Raw genomic sequence first — 17946 nt, forward strand, 5'->3', positions numbered from 1 at the left:
CAGAGGCCTGAGTGGGCGGGGCTAAGGAGCAGTGAGCCTCCCCCACAGAGGCTCAGGCTGTGACCGGGAAGTACAAAAGCCGGCCGTCAGAGCTCAGTCAGGCCTCAGCCGCCGCAGGGAGCAGACCTGCTGCAGGGAGCTCCGGACTGGGACCCCTCTTGGACCCAGGGCAGCCGCCTTGACTGGCTGGAGCTTCCCCGCGCCCGCTACTTGGAGTTGCTGCTGGAGCTTCCCCGGTCATACTACCCAGAGGAGCCGCTGGAGCCTCCCCATCCCTGTTGTTACCTGGAGGAACCGCCGGAGCAAGCCTGGCCGGACTTCCCGGAGGAGCTGCCAGACCTGCCACCCAGCCGTGGTCGCGAGGAGCCCATGCTGTTGGACTTCCCGGAGGCTGACGCCACGGACCAAGCAGGCCCTGAGGGGGAGGTCGGAAGTAGCCCGGGGGCAGCTGACTCTAGTCCAGCTGCAGACGTGTCGGAGCCTATGTCAGTGTGTTGCGGGTAGGATCCCCACTGACGCAGTAGCGGGCCATCTGCCGCTGTTAGGGCCCCGGGTTGGAACGCAGTGGAGTGGAAGGGCCTGCGTCCCCCTGCCACTCTCCCAAGGGTGGCAGATTCCCCCTCTTGCGGGCCTGAGGAGGCCTTTCTACTTAAGCCTCCTAAACCCGGTGCTTTGCTCAGCCCAGAGCCAAACGGGCCTGAGCTTTGCCTCTGTGTTTGGTGCCCTGCCTGAACTTAGGGCTGGGCCCCTTTAAACTGTACTGCTGCTCAGCCCTGAACCAGAGGGCTTGAGCCTCCTAACCCTGTGCTTTGCTCAGCCCTGAGACAGAGGGCCTGAGCTCCCTCCTTGAACTGTATTGTTGCTCAGCCCTGAACCAGAGGGCCTGAGCCCCCTCCTTGAACTGTATGGTTGCTCAGCCCTGAACCAGAGGGCCTGAGCCCCTTTAAACTGGATTGTTGCTCAGCCCTGAACCAGAGGGTCTGAGCCCCTTTAAACTGGATTGTTGCCCAGCACTGAACCAGAAGGCCTGAGTCCCCTTTGACTCTGTATTGGTGCTCAGCCCTGACACCGAGGACCTGAGCCCCCTGGGACTCCGTATTGTTGCTCAGCCCTGAACCAGAGGGCCTGAGTCCCCTTTGACTCTGCAGTGTTGCTCTGCCCCGGACCCGGGGCCGGAGCCTTGTGCCTTTGTGTTTACCGCTCCAGAACCTGCCCGGACCGACAGCGTGTAGGGAGCCGGTGTGGCTCCCCTCCGCCCTCAGAGAGGGTCGAGCCCTGGTCACACACCTTTTTACAGAATTAAATGACACTGGTAAAATTTACCACACCAGTTGAATATTAGGGGGGGAGGGATAGCTCAGGGGTTTGCACATTGGCCTACTAAACCCAGGGTTGTGAGTTCAATCCCTGAGGGGGCCATTAAGGGAACTGGGGTAAAAATCTGGGGATGGTCCTGCTTGGAGCAGCGGGTTGGACTAGATGACCTCCTGAGGTCCCTTCTAACCCTAATAGTCTATGATTCTATAGATACCATTTGTCATCAAGTTAAAATAAATAAACATAATGGCATTCTGTTTAAAATAGCTTGATACTGAGAGAGATGTAGACAAAATGATCAGTTCTTTCACTGTGCAAAACTCCTACCATAGATCTTCTGAGAAGGGACTGTTAAGCCCAGAGAGAAATTAAGAAAGGATGCTTGATGTTGTGTCCACAAAATAAAGTTTATGGGAGAAGGAAAGGAATTTTGTCAAACATATTCTAATATAAGTTAGGTTGTTCTTGCTTTTGCCGCTTTCTCTCCAGTAATTAATAGCAATTACTACAGCACACTACTTCCACACAACATCCTATAGATAAGGGGGAAATCTGTGCAGGTCTGTTAGCTGCAAATACACTACCCTACATGATAGCAGTGCTGCAAAAAGAAAAATGTGGTGGCATCTGCTGTGTGCAAGTAAGTAGACAAAAGATCTATGGGAAGAATTAGCGAGAACCTCTCAAATTCTCATTCAGGTTGGCAGTCAATGTACTTTCATATGCCTCTCTTCCACCCTTGCCCTAAGCACTGGAGGCAAAACTAGCAAATATGCCAAGCTGCCATTGACTTCCCTGTCATGTAGAGCACATATCCCACCTCTGGTGCATGCAAAACACAAAGGGTGGAATCTTGCCCCACTGAAGTCCATTGCAAAACTCCCATTGACTTCAATGGGGCCCGGATTATATCCAGAATTTGCAAAATCATTCAACATTTAACCAACATAACAATTTGCTTCATATCTTAAGCCTTGTTTCAATGGGAGCATGTTGTTTACAACATCTGCTTTGACAACTTCATCTATTTTTCAGGCTCCTACCCCGTTAAGCACACGCTTCCCCGAACATGTGGATTCATTGAGGATGGACTGCAGATGGAAAGGGAGTAGTATGCCTCGTAGCTATGTTACCCCTCTGTGCAGCCCTTTCCCAGTCTCATTTTTGCGTGCCTGTCATGTATTTCCTCTACACCAAAGAGCACAGGGGGAGCATATGGCACTGTGATGGATTTTGCTCAGCAAAATCAAATCATTCTTCATCTGAAACCTGGCAATAAAATGTATGCAGGGTTCTGGATGTTGGATACTGTGGAAGTAGGAATGGTATAATATAATCTTCCAACTCTTTTCTTCTTGAAGTTTAAAAAGGGCATTAAACTGGCATTCAGTTCTAACAATACAGCAAGTATCGAGAAGCCTAACAAATAGCGTATCAACTTCCTGGTGAAAAGATGTCCTTGTTGCATAGTTATTAGAGCATGAGAAGACACAGTCCTGGAGAATTCTTACTGAAATACATTTGAATCAGAGCTTTTAAATATGTGAATAAATAGTCTTTGGCCAATATCTGTTTTTAGTTCTATGCAATATAATTCCAGTTGAAATCCATCGGAGTTGCACCCACAAAAAGACATATCTGGCTTCAAGACTAAGCTTGATAAGTTTATGGAGGGGATGGTATGATGAGATAGTCTAATTCTGGCAATTAATTCATCTTTGATTATTAGCAGGTAAATATGCCCAGTGGTCTGTGATGAGATGTTAGATGGGGTGGGATCTGAATTACTACAGAGAATTCTTTCCTGGGTGCTGGCTGGTGAGTCTTGCCCACATGCTCAGGGTTTAACTGATTGCCATATTTGGGGTCAGGAAGGAATTTTCCTCCAGGGTAGATTGGCAGAGGCCTTGGAGGTTTTTTGCCTTCTTCTGCAGCATGGGGCATGGGCCACTTGCTGGAGGATTCTCTGCACCTTGAAGTCTTTAAACCACGATTTGAGGACTTCAGTAGCTCAGACGTAGGTTAGGGGTTTGTTACAGGAGTGGGTGGGTGAGATTCTGTGGCTTGCATTGTGCAGGAGATCAGACTAGATGATCATAATAGTCCCTTCTGACCTTAAAGTCTATAAGTCTATGAAACCAAAACCAAAATTTAGTCTTTAAATTGACATAGTCATTCATGTTAAGTGTTTTGCAGTTACACTCTTTTGTATAGGCTGCTTCAGAGCCAGCAGGTAAGCAGTATCTATAAATAGAAATGAGCATCAAGTATCTTCTACTCAGCGTGTCTCCCACTCTGAAGTCTGGTAGGGCAGTTGAACACAAACATTTGCTGCACAAATTTGCTAGAAATTGCATAGTTCCTAAATCGTCTTATAACAGTACCATTTTTATCCACAATAATCCACTTTCCTGGGTTGATCTGAATTGTATGTTTATGGAAGTCTGAAAATCCAGGTATTTGCCTGAAACTGGACTGTGTCATGCTTTGTGTTTGCTGATTTGTATGTAACTTGTTAAAATATCACAGTGCATGCTCAGCTATGTAGAAGAAAGAAAATAAGACTTACTTTCTGCTCTGAGTCATAAAGGAAAACAAGAATAATGCATTGGAAGACCTAGCCTCTTGCTAACAGAACATTTATTAATAAAGTTTTGAGTTGGCATTTATTTATACAGGTTAGCATTTGAGGATCTCAAAGAAGTGAGGGTTTTTTTGTTTTGTTTGGGAGGTTACATGCATTGTTTTCACTTATCTGTGTCCTGTTATAATGTAATAGCAAACATTTACATTCTCTATACCCCTGTAATTAAATAACCCATCAAAAGGAAGCTTTGTGTTATGCAAATGAAGAACTTTAGCAGGAAAGTGCTACTTCTTGCACATTTAAAGGCAAGTGGTCATTGTGTGTAGAGATCAGAGTTCAAAGACACTAAATGCATTCCCTCTCTCTGCCCTCAAAGATCCCACATGGGTAGTGACCCTGTCAGCTTGTTTTCTGTGAGAAGGTGTTATAGGTATGGACACAAGGAAAAATTCTTCATCTCTGGACTGTTTGGGTTCTAACAGGACAGAATAACCAAACGAGAAGACTGAGCGCCCAGAATTATTCTGGGTAGTCCTAAAATACTTTTAGAAAACTGGGAGATTACTACATCTCTGCTACCATTTGGAATTATAGACTGTGACTCACTTATATATGAAAAAGGAACAAGAGTAACAGAGGTTAAAGCGCACACACACACACATACACACAGATATATTACCAGCTTTAACTGAGTCTAGGATGCAAACTGACCTGGGTGAGTGACTGGTCTCTTAGGACTGGGTGTAACCCAAAATATTTTGTATGTTTTTTGGTGTAAGAGACCATTTATCATGTAGTCCAGTTTGCCTGGACGGCAAGATAGACTGGAGTGTCTAAAAGGACTGTCTATGACTCCATTATAAGACTATTGTAGAAGGTTGGGAGTTCACCTTTGGTATTGGGGTGGTTAAATCTAATTCTAGAACATGTCACCAGTTTGGGGGGATCTGCTCTGCTTTTGATAGTCTACCCTTGATAATGCTTATCAAGAATTTCCCAACTGAATTGGCACTTGTACCCACACTTATTCTACTGAGGATTTTATTTGCACTACAAGACTAGTAATTCTTCTTACGCACTTTGAGATGCTGGGCTAATCACATAGTGCTGCTCGTGGGGTTTGTGCACTCTTAAAGATCCCACTGCATTAAAATCCTGGTTCAAGAGCTGAAAACCAGATTTACCAAGTGGGCTTTGTTTACCTAATATTTTTGTATACCTAGTCAGTATCTCCCTCATGCAGCTTCAGTGGAAAAATCTGTGATGGCAGAAATACCTTCTTGGCTCAGTCCACTCATGTAATTAGATGAAGTGTGGGTAGTGCTTAGAGGTGCCTGTTCCATCCAAATAAAATAAAATAAAAAAAAAAAAAATCACAAAAGTGAATGTATTTCCATTTCACAGGGCTTGCCATGAGGCTTTTTTTTTTAATCAATTTTTCATCGAGGTTATCAGAACCACTTACTGAAAGGGCTATCAAAATGATTTGCAGTCTTTCACTTTTCAAAACTTAGTTTTTGATAACAGGAAAAAAATTGGGTTTTTGCAGGTTTTTTTTTTACATTTTTCACTGAAATAGCTAACAGTTCCATAAAAAATAACATTTTCAAATGAACTTTTTTTCACTCGTGAGATGTTGGCTAGACTTATTATTGCTTCTTTGTTTCTCATTAAATGAAATTTCAAGTACAAATTTTGGGAACTTGACAAGTGCGTGTACTGAAGTGAGCAGACTGATATTAGTCTTGTTTATTACCTTTGGTCAGCAGTATGCACTGTGCACACCATATGCAGAGAAAAATATCTGCCCTCAGACTTGTAAACAAAAGAAATCTAAATATTGTGACAAAGTTCCTCCTTTACCTTGGTGGGTCCTGCGCTTATTGGTGGATTTACTCACCTCAGTGATCTTCCCCTCTTGTGGAACCCACAGTCTGGGTCAGCTCCTCCTGTGTCTGATCAGGAGTTGCAAGGTCTGGGGGAACCTGGGCCTGCCCTCTACTCTGGGTTCCAGCCCAGGGCCCTGTAGATTGCAGCTGTCTATAGTGCCTCCTGTAACAGCTGCATGACAGCTATAACTCCCTGGGCTACTTCCCCATGGCCTCCTCCAAACACCTTCTTTATCCTCATCACAGGACCTTCCTCCTGGTGTCTGATAATGCTTGATTGTCTGATAATTCCTCAATCCTCCAGTAGCACATCCTCTCTGTCTCAGCTCCTCACACACGCTTCCTCTCCTCTGGCTCCTCCCCACCTGACTGGAGTGAGCTCCTTTTTTAAACTCAGGTGCCCTGATTAGCCTGCTTTGATTGGCTACAGGTGTTCTAATCAATGTAGCTATGTCCACTGCCTTCTAGAAAGATCTTAATTGGCCCGAGGTGCCTTGATTAACCTGGAGCAACTGCCATTTGGTTACCATGGTACTAGGGATTTGTTTAGCCTGGGGCTAACATACCTGTTCGTCAGTACTTTATTGTAGCCATCTGGCCTTGCCCCATCACAATATATATTTGCAAATTGAAGGCCTTTCTAAAATTGATTTAATAATGCATCTTTCAGATTGCTGCTTACCTGATTTATTTTTTCAAACACACACTTAACAGTGCTTTCAATGCTAAATTTTTCATTTGTAGATCTCAAATCACTTTACAAAGGAAAATAAATAGCATATATCTGTATTAGTGAAAATTAATAAAAGAAGGTCTTCTTTGCCTCATATTGGTTGTTCAGAGGCCTAGAGATTTAGATTAGCAGGAAGACAACTCTTGAAGGTCTGGGAAGATGCCACCAGGTAAGCTGATCTACAAGAATGCAGTTGATAGTCCCATCAAGTAAAGAAACTGAGGCACAGAAGAGAAGGGCTTTAACCTAAGTCATAAAGCATATCAATGGCAGAACTGTAAATAGCAGAACCTATTGGTGAAATCCTGGCCCCACTGAAGTTAATGGGTGTTCTGCTATTCCCTTCAGTGGGACTAGGTTTTCGACCTAAGTCTCCTATCCATGTTGCATGATGCTGTCTGTTGTAGCTAGAAGGGGAGGAGTAGATGGTTCATCAGTATCAAAACACCTCACCTGTCTGACCTCACATGACTGGCTACTGAATGTCACCTTTTCAAGACTCATGTCCTTTCTCTTCATTAGAAAGAAAAATATTTGTCTATAGATGAATATTTATCTATGGGCAAGAGTGACAAATGAAAAATGAATCAATATTCCTTCAGAGTTAATGCTGCCATATGTTTGGCTGAAAACTACAGCAGAAATAGCTTTTGCTAATCCTAGGCAAACAGGTTTGTGTTTAACAGTTTTCGAAACGAATCTTGGTCCTGAACAACATGAGCATCCTCCACATTTCACTAATTATACGCTGGAAGTGGAAAACATGCAGTAAATGTCTCCCAGCTGAAGGGGAGTAGGAGGGTGCCAGATTTACAAGAAAGTCTTTTATTTAAGACTGCCACATTTAGACGGGGTGGATTCGTTTTAGTGGTGAGAAGCAAGTTAAGTCCTCTAATTAAAATCATGAACAAAGCAGATATTGCAGACAAACACATTGCAAAGGTTTGTAAATTTGCTTAATTGGATGCTTCTTTGAATTTCCACTTGTTACCTGCTATATTTAGCAAGGTACATTCTCCTGTGTATGCTCGCTACATGGGGTTCTATTCCAAAGATTATTTTATTGTATAAACAACAATCCCTCCAGCTTGCTCATCCACAGGCCAGTTTTTAATCTGAAAACCTATAGAAACACAATAGGATTTTTTTTTAGTGTGGATGACCGATGTTAAAAAAAAAAAATCAGTCAAGGTAAAGCTTCAGTAATCCTACAGCTGCAGATCAAAGAGAATTTCTTTCCTGCAAGCAGCTAAGGCGTAATCACAGAGGAAATCCCAGACAGAGTGGTTATATGGTATGAGGGGTTATATGATATGATGAGTTAGTTAGAGTCTTCGATGGCCATGGTTAGGAAAGCCCAAGAATCTCTTTTGAAATTCCTGAAAGAGGTATTTACAAGAGTCCATAAAATCCTGCAACAGTATGACCAACTGCTTAGAAGAAAACACAGGTACTGAAAAGAGAAGAAATGTGAATACAATATTTTTACAAATCTTTCAAGCCAAAATAGGTCATAGGCCCACCAATGTTACCCTCTCTGGAACTAAATAACAAAGCAATCTTGTTTTATTAGTGCTCTTTTTCTCCCTCATCCCCACCTACTGAAAATCCTCTATAGATAAAGGAAGTTAGAGTCATACAATACCCTTCACTTCAACTTCTTTACATACAGCATAAATAGATGATGCACATTGTCCTGGTTTTGCAAATGAACAGGAGATTTTTAGGGAAACTAAACTGGACATGCGGGGTGCAGGGGAAATAAAGATAAGGATGAAATGCAATGCTACCCAGAAGGAGACATATTAGCAATTAGGGAATATAGATTCCTGTTACATTTGTCACATCTTCCTTTGTGTGATCTCTGTAGGGATTTCTGCATCATTGAAAGACAGTTTTCATCAATAAGGCCAGCTAATTTCCTTGAAGGCATAACTAGATGTCAGGATATCTATCCCCTGCTCCTGGGAGTCACTATTGTCTTGAAGGTCTATCAAAAAAAAAAAGAGAGAGAGAGAGAGAGAGAGAGGGAGGAAGATAATTTAGTATGCACATAACTTGCCATTGATTTCATTGGGAAATGTAAGTAAGCATAGGATGGTGCAGCGGGGATGGGGGCAGAGGGGAGGAGAAGATGCTTTGAAGGACAATATTTTTAATGTTGAACCCTCTCTTTCCTGATCGAGAAGTAAGAGTCAGTTTAAATTACAGCAGTTGGTCCCTATAAAAATGTATTGTGATTGATTTACCACTCAGTCTTACACTGCTTGTAGCTCCAGTGAACTCAGTAGTTTTATACTGGTCTAAAGCTGGAGTAATATGCTTGTGACTTGGGTCCAATAATTGCGGTTGGTTTGGAGACAACTCCCTAGGGACCCACCCCTTTAGCAGAGAGACAACCCAACCTCCTGTGGAGGCACTTACCTGCAGCAGCAGGGACTAAAGCCAGCAACCAGCCTAGAGACCATAGGCTACTGCTTGAAAGAGCTGCTTCAAGTGCACAGCAGAATAGGGGGCAAAGAACAGCCGTGTCTCTACCCCTAAACTGGAGAAGAAGCTAGGGAAATTTGTTGCTCCTTCAAAAAAGTGCTGGGGCAACGGGGGAGTACTTCTCCTCTTCTGGTCAGGTTCTTATACTGCATCCATCTCTGTGGTATCTGAACATCCGCTTTGGAAAAGCTCAGAATTGACACTGTCCACCTATTTGAACTCCTAATTCAATAACTTGTGCCTCTTGGCAGTCTTTGATCAGGAGGAAAGAGACAGGAAATAGGGTCTCTGTTTCCTTCCATCTCCCAGCTCATCCAGGAAATAAATCTCCCTCCACTCTGAGAATGGATACACTAAAAACAATATACCCAGGGTAAACTGATCCACAGGAAAAAAAAATTGCTAGTCTCTTTCTGAGCAAGGAGAGAAACTGGGGCACAGAGATGTGACTTAACCAGAGTCACATAGTAGGTAAATTGTAGAGCTGTGAATAGTTGAAACTAGGGGCAGAGCTGGATTTCAGGCAGGCAACCCAGGCAACTGCAAGGGTGTCAGGCTTGGAGGGCTCTGGGCTTGGGGTGCTGTTTTTGTTGTGAGATAAAAGTTTCTATAAGATTAGAGGAAACCTTTTTTATTTGCTTATATAAGACATGAATAAATACAGATGTACAAATACTAGTGTGTAAATTTATTATCTTATATGACAAGGATAAATCATGCGTGCAAATCATGCCTTCAAGTCATGAAATGGGCTACAAATGCATTAAAAAATAAGGTATCAAAAGTTTAACAAATGGAGGGGGGCACTGAAGATACTTCTTGTTTGGGGCAACATTTGGTCTAGGGCCAGCCTAGGTGTAAAATTCTGGACTCACTGAAGTCCAGTGTGAGAGCTGCTGTTCCCTTCAGTGGGGCCAGAATTTCAGGTCAGTTCTCCTGACTCCTACTTTACTGTTTCATGCTGCCTCCTAATGTTAATATTATTGTGTCCGTTTGAGGAAAAGTAGGTGTGTTGTCACTTTCAAAATATCTTACCTATCTGACTTACTTCCACTGGCTGTCTGTTAGTCCCTCTTTCAAGAATAACTTTCTTTTCATTGGACAAAATATTGAAATACTATACTTCTTTATATCTACTTACATTTTCCTGGACTCTTGCGCTTTACTCTTTTCCCCACTTTACAAAACACTTGGAAAGTGTGTGGAGGGGAGTAGAGGGAAGCAATTTTACAGAATTCATGTATAGGCAAAAATGAAAGACTGAAAAAATGGAAAACTGCTTCCCTTTAAAAAAAATTGGATTTACAAAATGTAAAACATTGTCAACGAGTGCTCTTTGCAGTATCTCCAGCATTTGAATAGCATGTTATCTCTACCCACTATTAATAGCTGAAAGGTTTGTTGTAGATTGGAAGACATAGATTCTGTTTGCAAGCTGACAAAATCTGTTCTACATTCTTCTCCCAACTACGTGATCAGGTAACTTAAGAGAATTCTGATGCACTTGGCAGCTGTACTATGTTTACAAATAAGGGCCTGATGGAAATTATCTGCTTTATTGAGGATCATTTCCTTTGACAGCTGAAGGCTTGATGCTAGAGAGATTGTTTGAATGGTTATAAATGCTCTTAATGTAAAATCTAATATGCCAAAAATGCATATTAATATAGCTGTTGGGGATTTTTTTTTATCAATTCTGTCTGCTATTTGAACTCCTGTAGGAATTTCATTTTAAGATTAAAGCACTTATTGATTGAGAAAAACATGAATTTGCATTTTTTGGCTTTACAACAAATAATCTGTAAGAATTTGGATTTTATGCTATGGATGTATCGTGTTAGAATGAACTGGATTAGTGACAATTGTTCAAGAAATCTAAGTAGATATTCCAGTTAAAAATGAATGTTCAGTACATGTTGTGGTTTTAGCTAGGGCTGTTGATTAATCACAGGTAACTCATACAATTAACTCAAAATTAATCACAATAAAAAAAAAAGAATCATGATTCATTGCAGTTTTAATCACACTGTTAAACAATAGAATACCAGTTGAAATGTATTAACTATTTTTGAATGTTTTTTCTACATTTTCAAATATATTGATTTCAATTACAACACAGAATACAAAGTGTACAGTGCTCATTTTATATTACAAATATTTGCACTGTAAAAATGATAAACAAAAGAAATAGTATTTTTCAATTCACCTCATACAAGTACTGTAGTGCAATCTCTTTATCATGAAAGTGCATCTTACAAATGTAGATTTTTTTGTTATATAACTGACATCAAAAATAAAACAATGTAAAACTTTTGAGCACGGGTCAGCAACCTTCGGCACATGGCCCTTCAGTGTAATCCGTGTGGGCCATGAGACATTTTGTTTACATTGACCGTCCACAGGCACAGCTCCCTGTAGCTCCCAGTGGCTGCGGTTCGCCATTCCTGGCCAATGGGAGTTGCAGGGGGCCGTGCCGCAGACGGTCAATGTAAACAAAACATCTTGTGGCCCACCAGCAGATTACCCTGATGGGCTGCATGCCAAAGGTTGCCAACCCCTACGTTTGAGCCTACAAGTCCACTCAGTCCTACTTCTTTAAAGCCAATTGCTAAGACAAACAAGTATGTTTATATTTATGGGAGATAATACTACCAGCTTCTTATTTACAGTGTCACCTGAAAGTGAGAACAGGTGTTTTCATGGCACTTTTGTAGCTAGCATTGCAAGGCATTTACGTGTCAGATATGCTAAACATTTGTATGTTCCTTCATGTTTCAGCTACCATTCCAGAGGGCATGCTTCCATGCTAATGACACTCGTTAAAAAATTAATGTGTTAAATTCTGACTGCACTCCTTGGGGGAGAATAGTATGTCTGCTGCTCTGTTTTACCCACATTCTGCCATGTATTTAATATTATAGCAGTCTCGGATGATGACCCACCACATGTTCGTTTTAAGAACACTTTCACTGCAGATTTGACAAAATGCAAAAGAAGGCACCAAAGTGAGATTTCTAAAGTTAGTTACATCACTCAATCCAAGGTTTAAGAATCTGAAGTGTCTTCCAAAATCTTAGAGGGACGAGATGTGGAGCATGCTTTCAGAAGTCTTAAAAGAGCAACACTCCGATGTGGAAACTACAGAACTGCAACCACCAAAAAAGAAAATCAACCTTCTGCTGGTGGCATCTGACTCAGATGATGAAAATGAACATGCATCAGTCTGCACTGCTTTGGATCATTTTTGAGCAGAACACATCATCAGCATGGATGCACGTCCTCTTGAAGGCTGGTTGAAGCATGAAGGGACATATGAATCTTTAGCGCATCTGGTATGTAAATATCTTGTAATGCCGGCTACAACAGTGCCATACGAATGTTTATTCTCACTTTCAGGTGACATTGTAAACAAGAAGCGGGCAGTATTATCTCCTGCAAATGTAAACAAACTTGCTTGTCTGAACAACTGGCTGAACAAGAAGTAAGACTGAGTGGATTTATAGACTCTAAAATTTTACATTGTTTTATTTTTGAATGTAGTTATTTTTTGTACATAATTCTACATTTGTAAGTTCAACTTTCATGACAAAAAGATTACACTACAGTATTTGTATGAGGTGAACTGAAAAATACTATTTTGTTTTGTTTTTTCAGCACAAATATTTGTAACAAAAAATATAAAGTGAGCACTGTACACTTTGTATTCTGTGTTGTAATTGAAATCAATATATTTTGAAAATGTAGAAAGCATCCAAAATATTTAAATAAATGGTATTATATTATTGTTTAACAGTGTAATTAATTTAAACGCTTGACAGCCCTAGTTTTAATCTTTTAATGGGGAAATTGTGCCCCATACTATCTTTTAATTTCTGTAGGACTTTATTAATTTCAAAAGGGGAATGTTCTTTCTTTCTTGTTGGCCCTCTGTCATGCTAGCTGTCTAGATGGGTTAACAATTTAACCTAAACCGCTAATATCTACATTTATCATTTTGTTATTTTTAATATGACTCTCAAAGCTAGGTGCATGTATTCTATCTACTCCTTTTTCTGGTTAGAAGGATGTCACAAGGATGCCAAGAAGGTGAACTTTTCAGAGTATGCAGTGTGTCAAAGGTGAGATGTGAGGGAAGAGAACAACTTCTTAACATCTTTCTGTCCAAATGTTGAGGGGGCGGGGTCATCCTTTAAGAAAACATTAGGAGATATCCTTTCACTATTTTTGTTTTTCCCTTAAGGTAAAATAAACACACAATATTTAAATATTGAGATTTGACTTTGCCTGTGTATCTAAAAAGTAAATACTAAAGTTTTAAAACACATTAAAATATACTTATTTCTATCTAGTCTTGATGAATCATTTTATTACTAACTCAATAAACTAAAATGATGCAACTACTAGAAAAAATATCTTCCACAGAAATCATCAGAAAATGATGTCAAAGCAAAGAGGAACTGTTTTTCAATCTTTAGTAGCAAAGTAGCATAATTTTTCTTTGTCTTAGCTTTGGCTGTTACTCCCATGTTCCAAAATAACCAAATCCAGTGTCAAATCAGCTTCTTATCCTGGAGGGCTAGAGTTTTTTGTGATTATTATGAGAGGTTTGGGTTGAAATTTCTCATTGGGCTCAACAGGTAGTGATCAGTGGCTCCATGTCTAGTTGGCAGCCAGTATCAAGTGAAGAGTCCCAAGGGTGGGTCCTGGGCTGGTTTTGTTCAATATCTTTATTAATGATCTGAATGATGGCATAGATTGCACCCTCAGCAAGTTTGCAGATGACACTAAACTTGGAGGAGTGGCAGATATGCTGGAGGGTAGGGATAGGATATAGAGGGACCTAGACAAATTAGAGGACTGGGCCAAAAGAAATCTGATGAGGTTCTACAAGGACAAGTGCAGGGTCCTGCACTTAGGAAGGAAGAATCCCGTGCACTGCTACAGACTAGGGACTGACTGGCTAGGCAGCAGTTCTGCAGAAAAGGACCTATGGGTTAGAGTGGACGAGAAGCTGGATAGGAGTCAGTGTGCCCTTGTTGCCAAGGAGGCTAACGGCATTTTGGGCTGTATAAGTAGGGGCATTGCCAGCAGGTCGAGGGACGTGATCATTCCCCTCCAGTCAACATTGGTGAAGCTTCATCTGGAGTACTGTGTCCAGTTTTGGGCCCCAAATTACAAGAAGGATGTGGAAAAATTGGAAAGAGTCCAGCGGAGGGCAACAAAAATGATTCGGGGGCTGGAGCACATGACTTATGAGGAGAGGCTGAGGGAACTGGGATTATTTAGTCTGCAGAAGAGAAGAATGAGAGGGGATTTGATAGCTGCTTTCAACTACCTGAAAGGGGTTCTGAAGAGGATGGATCTAGACTGCTCTCAGTGGTACCAGATGATAGAACAAGGAGTAATAGTCTCAAGTTGCAGTGGGGGAGGTTTAGGTTGGATATTAGGAAAAACTTTTTCATTAGGAGGCTGGTGAAGCACTGGAATGGGTTACCTAGGAAGGGTGGTGGAATCTCCTTCCTTAGAGGTTTTTAAGGTGAGGCTTGACAAAGCCCTGGCTGGGATGATTTAGTTGGAAATTAAGTCCTGCTCTGAGCAGGGGGTTAGACTAGATGACCTCCTGAGGTCCCTTCCAACCCTGTGAGTCTATGATTACTCCAGATGTTGTTGTGTTTTGAATCACAGTCTCTGTATTTCTTTATAAAATGATTTGGGACTCGAGGCCCTGATTCAGATAAGTAGTTCGTCACATGGTTGACTTTGGGACTAATAATATTTTTCAAGTTAAGCATGTGCTTATGTGATGCAGTGGATCAAAGGCTAAATGACTTGGCACTGTCTACATTTTTAACCACTGAAAAGAATTCTCCAAATCAATTAAAAATTTGCCTGTGTCTGAAATATATCTGGCATGTTTGGCAAAAATGCAAGAAATCATACTTACACATATGAAGTACCTATAAAGGTACACAGAGGATAGCCAGAAGATAACACCAAAGCTCTGTAAAAAGACTTGATGCTGTAGCCATCTTCACAGAAACCAAGAACTTGCAGGAAAAGTCTACGAAATTCAGAAGGTACAATTAAATTACAACAACTGTGTTTTGTTTAGTATGTTAGTATTGTTAGTATTCCAAGAAAGATGGCTTAGGAAACTGCAGTTTAGGCACAGAACAGGTATAAGGGCACTTGTCTTCCACAAGTTGCTTCACCATTGTTCTTCATTTCTGAGAGTGAAAATACAATTGAATCCAGTGGTATTCTTCTCCAACAGGCTCCTCTTGTCAAGATGTGGTCTGGTAAGAAGCTGATGTGATATGGACAGTAGTCCCTTAGGACTAGATTTAGACTTACCAAACACCCATCAGATGGCAACAGTTTTTAATGACTACCAGCCTAGGCTGGATTTGAACTAGGGACACAGATAATAAGTCCCATGTGTATAACTGTGTGAAGCTCTCTAAACTTGTTTCACACAAGTTTCAGCAAGGATTTCTAGTGAGTTTATTTCACACTCGTGTCAGAGTTTCAGATGAGGGCCCTTTGCTGTCTTTTTGTGCCTCTATCCTCACTCTCAACCCTCTAAATATTAACAGCTATTTTCTAATCCTTTCCTTATCTTATCCATCTCTACTATTCCTGTTTATCTTCTGAAATAAAGTTATTTCCCTACTGTAAGTTAATTCACTTTCTATTAATCTACACATTTGGGTCTCAGCTTTTCATCTCCATTCTAATACTTCCACTTCCCCTCTACTTTATATCAGTGCATTCAGTCCCACCTATTTTCAAATACATCCCCATGACAAAAATACATGCTAGCCAGAAAAAAAATACTTCAGTGGAAAGAAACAGAAATACTGGCACATATTAGATTATTTCACTGCAAGCCGTCTGTATTTTTGCTGTCACCACTTTGCTGGAAATGTCTTCACTCTGTCTCCCACTTTGATAGTTAATAAGATAAAAGGTCAGTTCATGATTACAAAGAGATTTCAGCAAATAAAAAAAAATGATTGTTGCTTGATCTTGCCAGATACTAAATTAGGCAGGAGGAATGCACAGGAATAAAGCACATGCACTGCACATATTAAATTGTGTTGAACACTATTTTCAAGTCCTTTTTTGTCACAGACATTTGTGACTTGTAATTCTACATTAGGTTTTGTTTTTTCTTATTTGTTAATGAGGCTGGATAAAAGCATCCAAGCATTAACTGTCCCTAGCCTGCACAATCTAATAATTGATTTAAAAAAAAAATAAATTGGTTGACTCTCAAATGAGAAAATAAATAGTCACTCAACGTTTGAGATGGAGCTTAATGCAAATCTCAGATCTGAATACTTTGTGAGAATGGATCATAATTTGACCCATGATTTAGAGATTAATTTTGTGTCTCGACCCTGTCCAAACCAGACTTATGTACCCTCAAACTTTGAATGCCTCTGAAATCCAGTTTTGGACATAGGCCCAAACTCCATAAATTATCTCTAGTCAAAATAATTTTCCACTCACGTGTGATGGTCCACACCCCTAGGGTCAAGTCAGTGTGGGCTATCCATCACAGTTTGCAAAGCAGCCCTTTGACGCAGGGCTCCGTGGCCTAGCAGCCAGAGTCTATAGCACCCCCTCTGGTGCAGGGCAGCATGGCCCAACGACCAAAGTCTATAGCACCCCCTTTGGTATAGGGCGGCGTGGCCTCACGGCCAGAGTCTGTAGCGCCCCCTTTGGTGCAGGGTGGCGTGGCCTTGCAACCAGAGTCTATAGCGCCCCCTTTGGTGTAGGGCAGCGTGGTCTAACAGTCAGATTCTACAAAACAACCCTCTGGCACCAGGTAGCATGGCCTAGTGGCCAGAGTCTATGACAATGGGGTTTGGACAATGTATTAGATATTCAATTAAATGATTCCATAGAATTTAAAATTATCAAATTTAGAAGCTGAGCCCCACTCGTTGATGTGTCACATTTTTACAAAAAATATTCAGCTTATGAACGAGTATATAAAGTAAATCATCCTAGCCAGGGCTTTGTCAAGCCTGACCTTAAAAACCTCTAAGGAAGGAGATTTCACCACCTCCCTAGGTAGTTGAATGCAGCTATCAAATCTCCCCTCATTCTTCTCTTCTGCAGACTAAACAAACACACACACACATACTCACTGTTGGTGGGTGAGAAGGTGTTACGAGAGTCTGGAGCATGTTGGTTTGACACTCCAGAACTTTAATCAGCCGCTCTGTGGCATCCCTGTTGTAAAAATCCTTCTCTTCTCTTTCCTTCTTGTCGCTTTCCATCAACTTCTTGTGTTCGGTGTTTTCTACCTCTGACTGCTGCAGCATCACCCAGAACATATCTTCCTTGGTCCGTCTCAGCCATTTTCTTATCTTGCGCAGGCTTTTGGTTTGTTTGTTTTGTTATGTTTTTTAATCTTGGTGTAGTAAACTGGTACTGTTCTTTACAAGAATAAAATGTTCAGTTTGGCTTTATTTAAATAGAGATTTTAGGGTTCTGTCTTATTTTCTGAATAACTTTCTTCCGGCTAAAATCATAGTTCAGCCCATGCACTATTGCCATTAAAATACCTCTTCATTTTTTAAAAGCTACTATATCTTTAGGCTGTGAACATAATCTTTTCTTACACCATTTTAAAGTACAAAATGCTTTCTTTGGTTAATTAGCTCTACCTGGCTACCCACAAGAGTATAACTCTGTAATAGCAGCCAAATAAAAAGATTTAATTGATTTTTCCATGCTCTATTAAAAAATCATCAAGAGCCTAAAAGATTAAAATAAAAATAGAAAAATTCCCAGACTGGCCTCTATCTGAGAAAGAGAACATCTCTTAAAAGTCTCACTTAATGGGATGGTTTTGCAATCTTTAGTATTCAATTGCTCTGAAGTAATGATACAGCAGCTAGAATGAGAAATTGCTG

The 17946-nt window shown here is 41.0% G+C and overlaps 1 long non-coding RNA gene across 1 annotated transcript; it reads right to left on the reverse strand.

Moving 5' to 3' along the window:
* Positions 1–6586: 6586 nt before the first annotated feature.
* On the reverse strand, positions 6587–17400 carry LOC115646111. Its single transcript, XR_003998943.1, has 3 exons — positions 17176–17400; positions 14961–15077; positions 6587–8516 (listed from the first exon to the last, which is right to left on the reverse strand). It is a non-coding gene; the product is annotated as an uncharacterized LOC115646111 (long non-coding RNA).
* Positions 17401–17946: the final 546 nt, after the last annotated feature.

This window comes from Gopherus evgoodei, chromosome 1, assembly GCF_007399415.2.
Source record: "Gopherus evgoodei ecotype Sinaloan lineage chromosome 1, rGopEvg1_v1.p, whole genome shotgun sequence".
NCBI classification, from domain to species: Eukaryota; Metazoa; Chordata; order Testudines; family Testudinidae; genus Gopherus; species Gopherus evgoodei.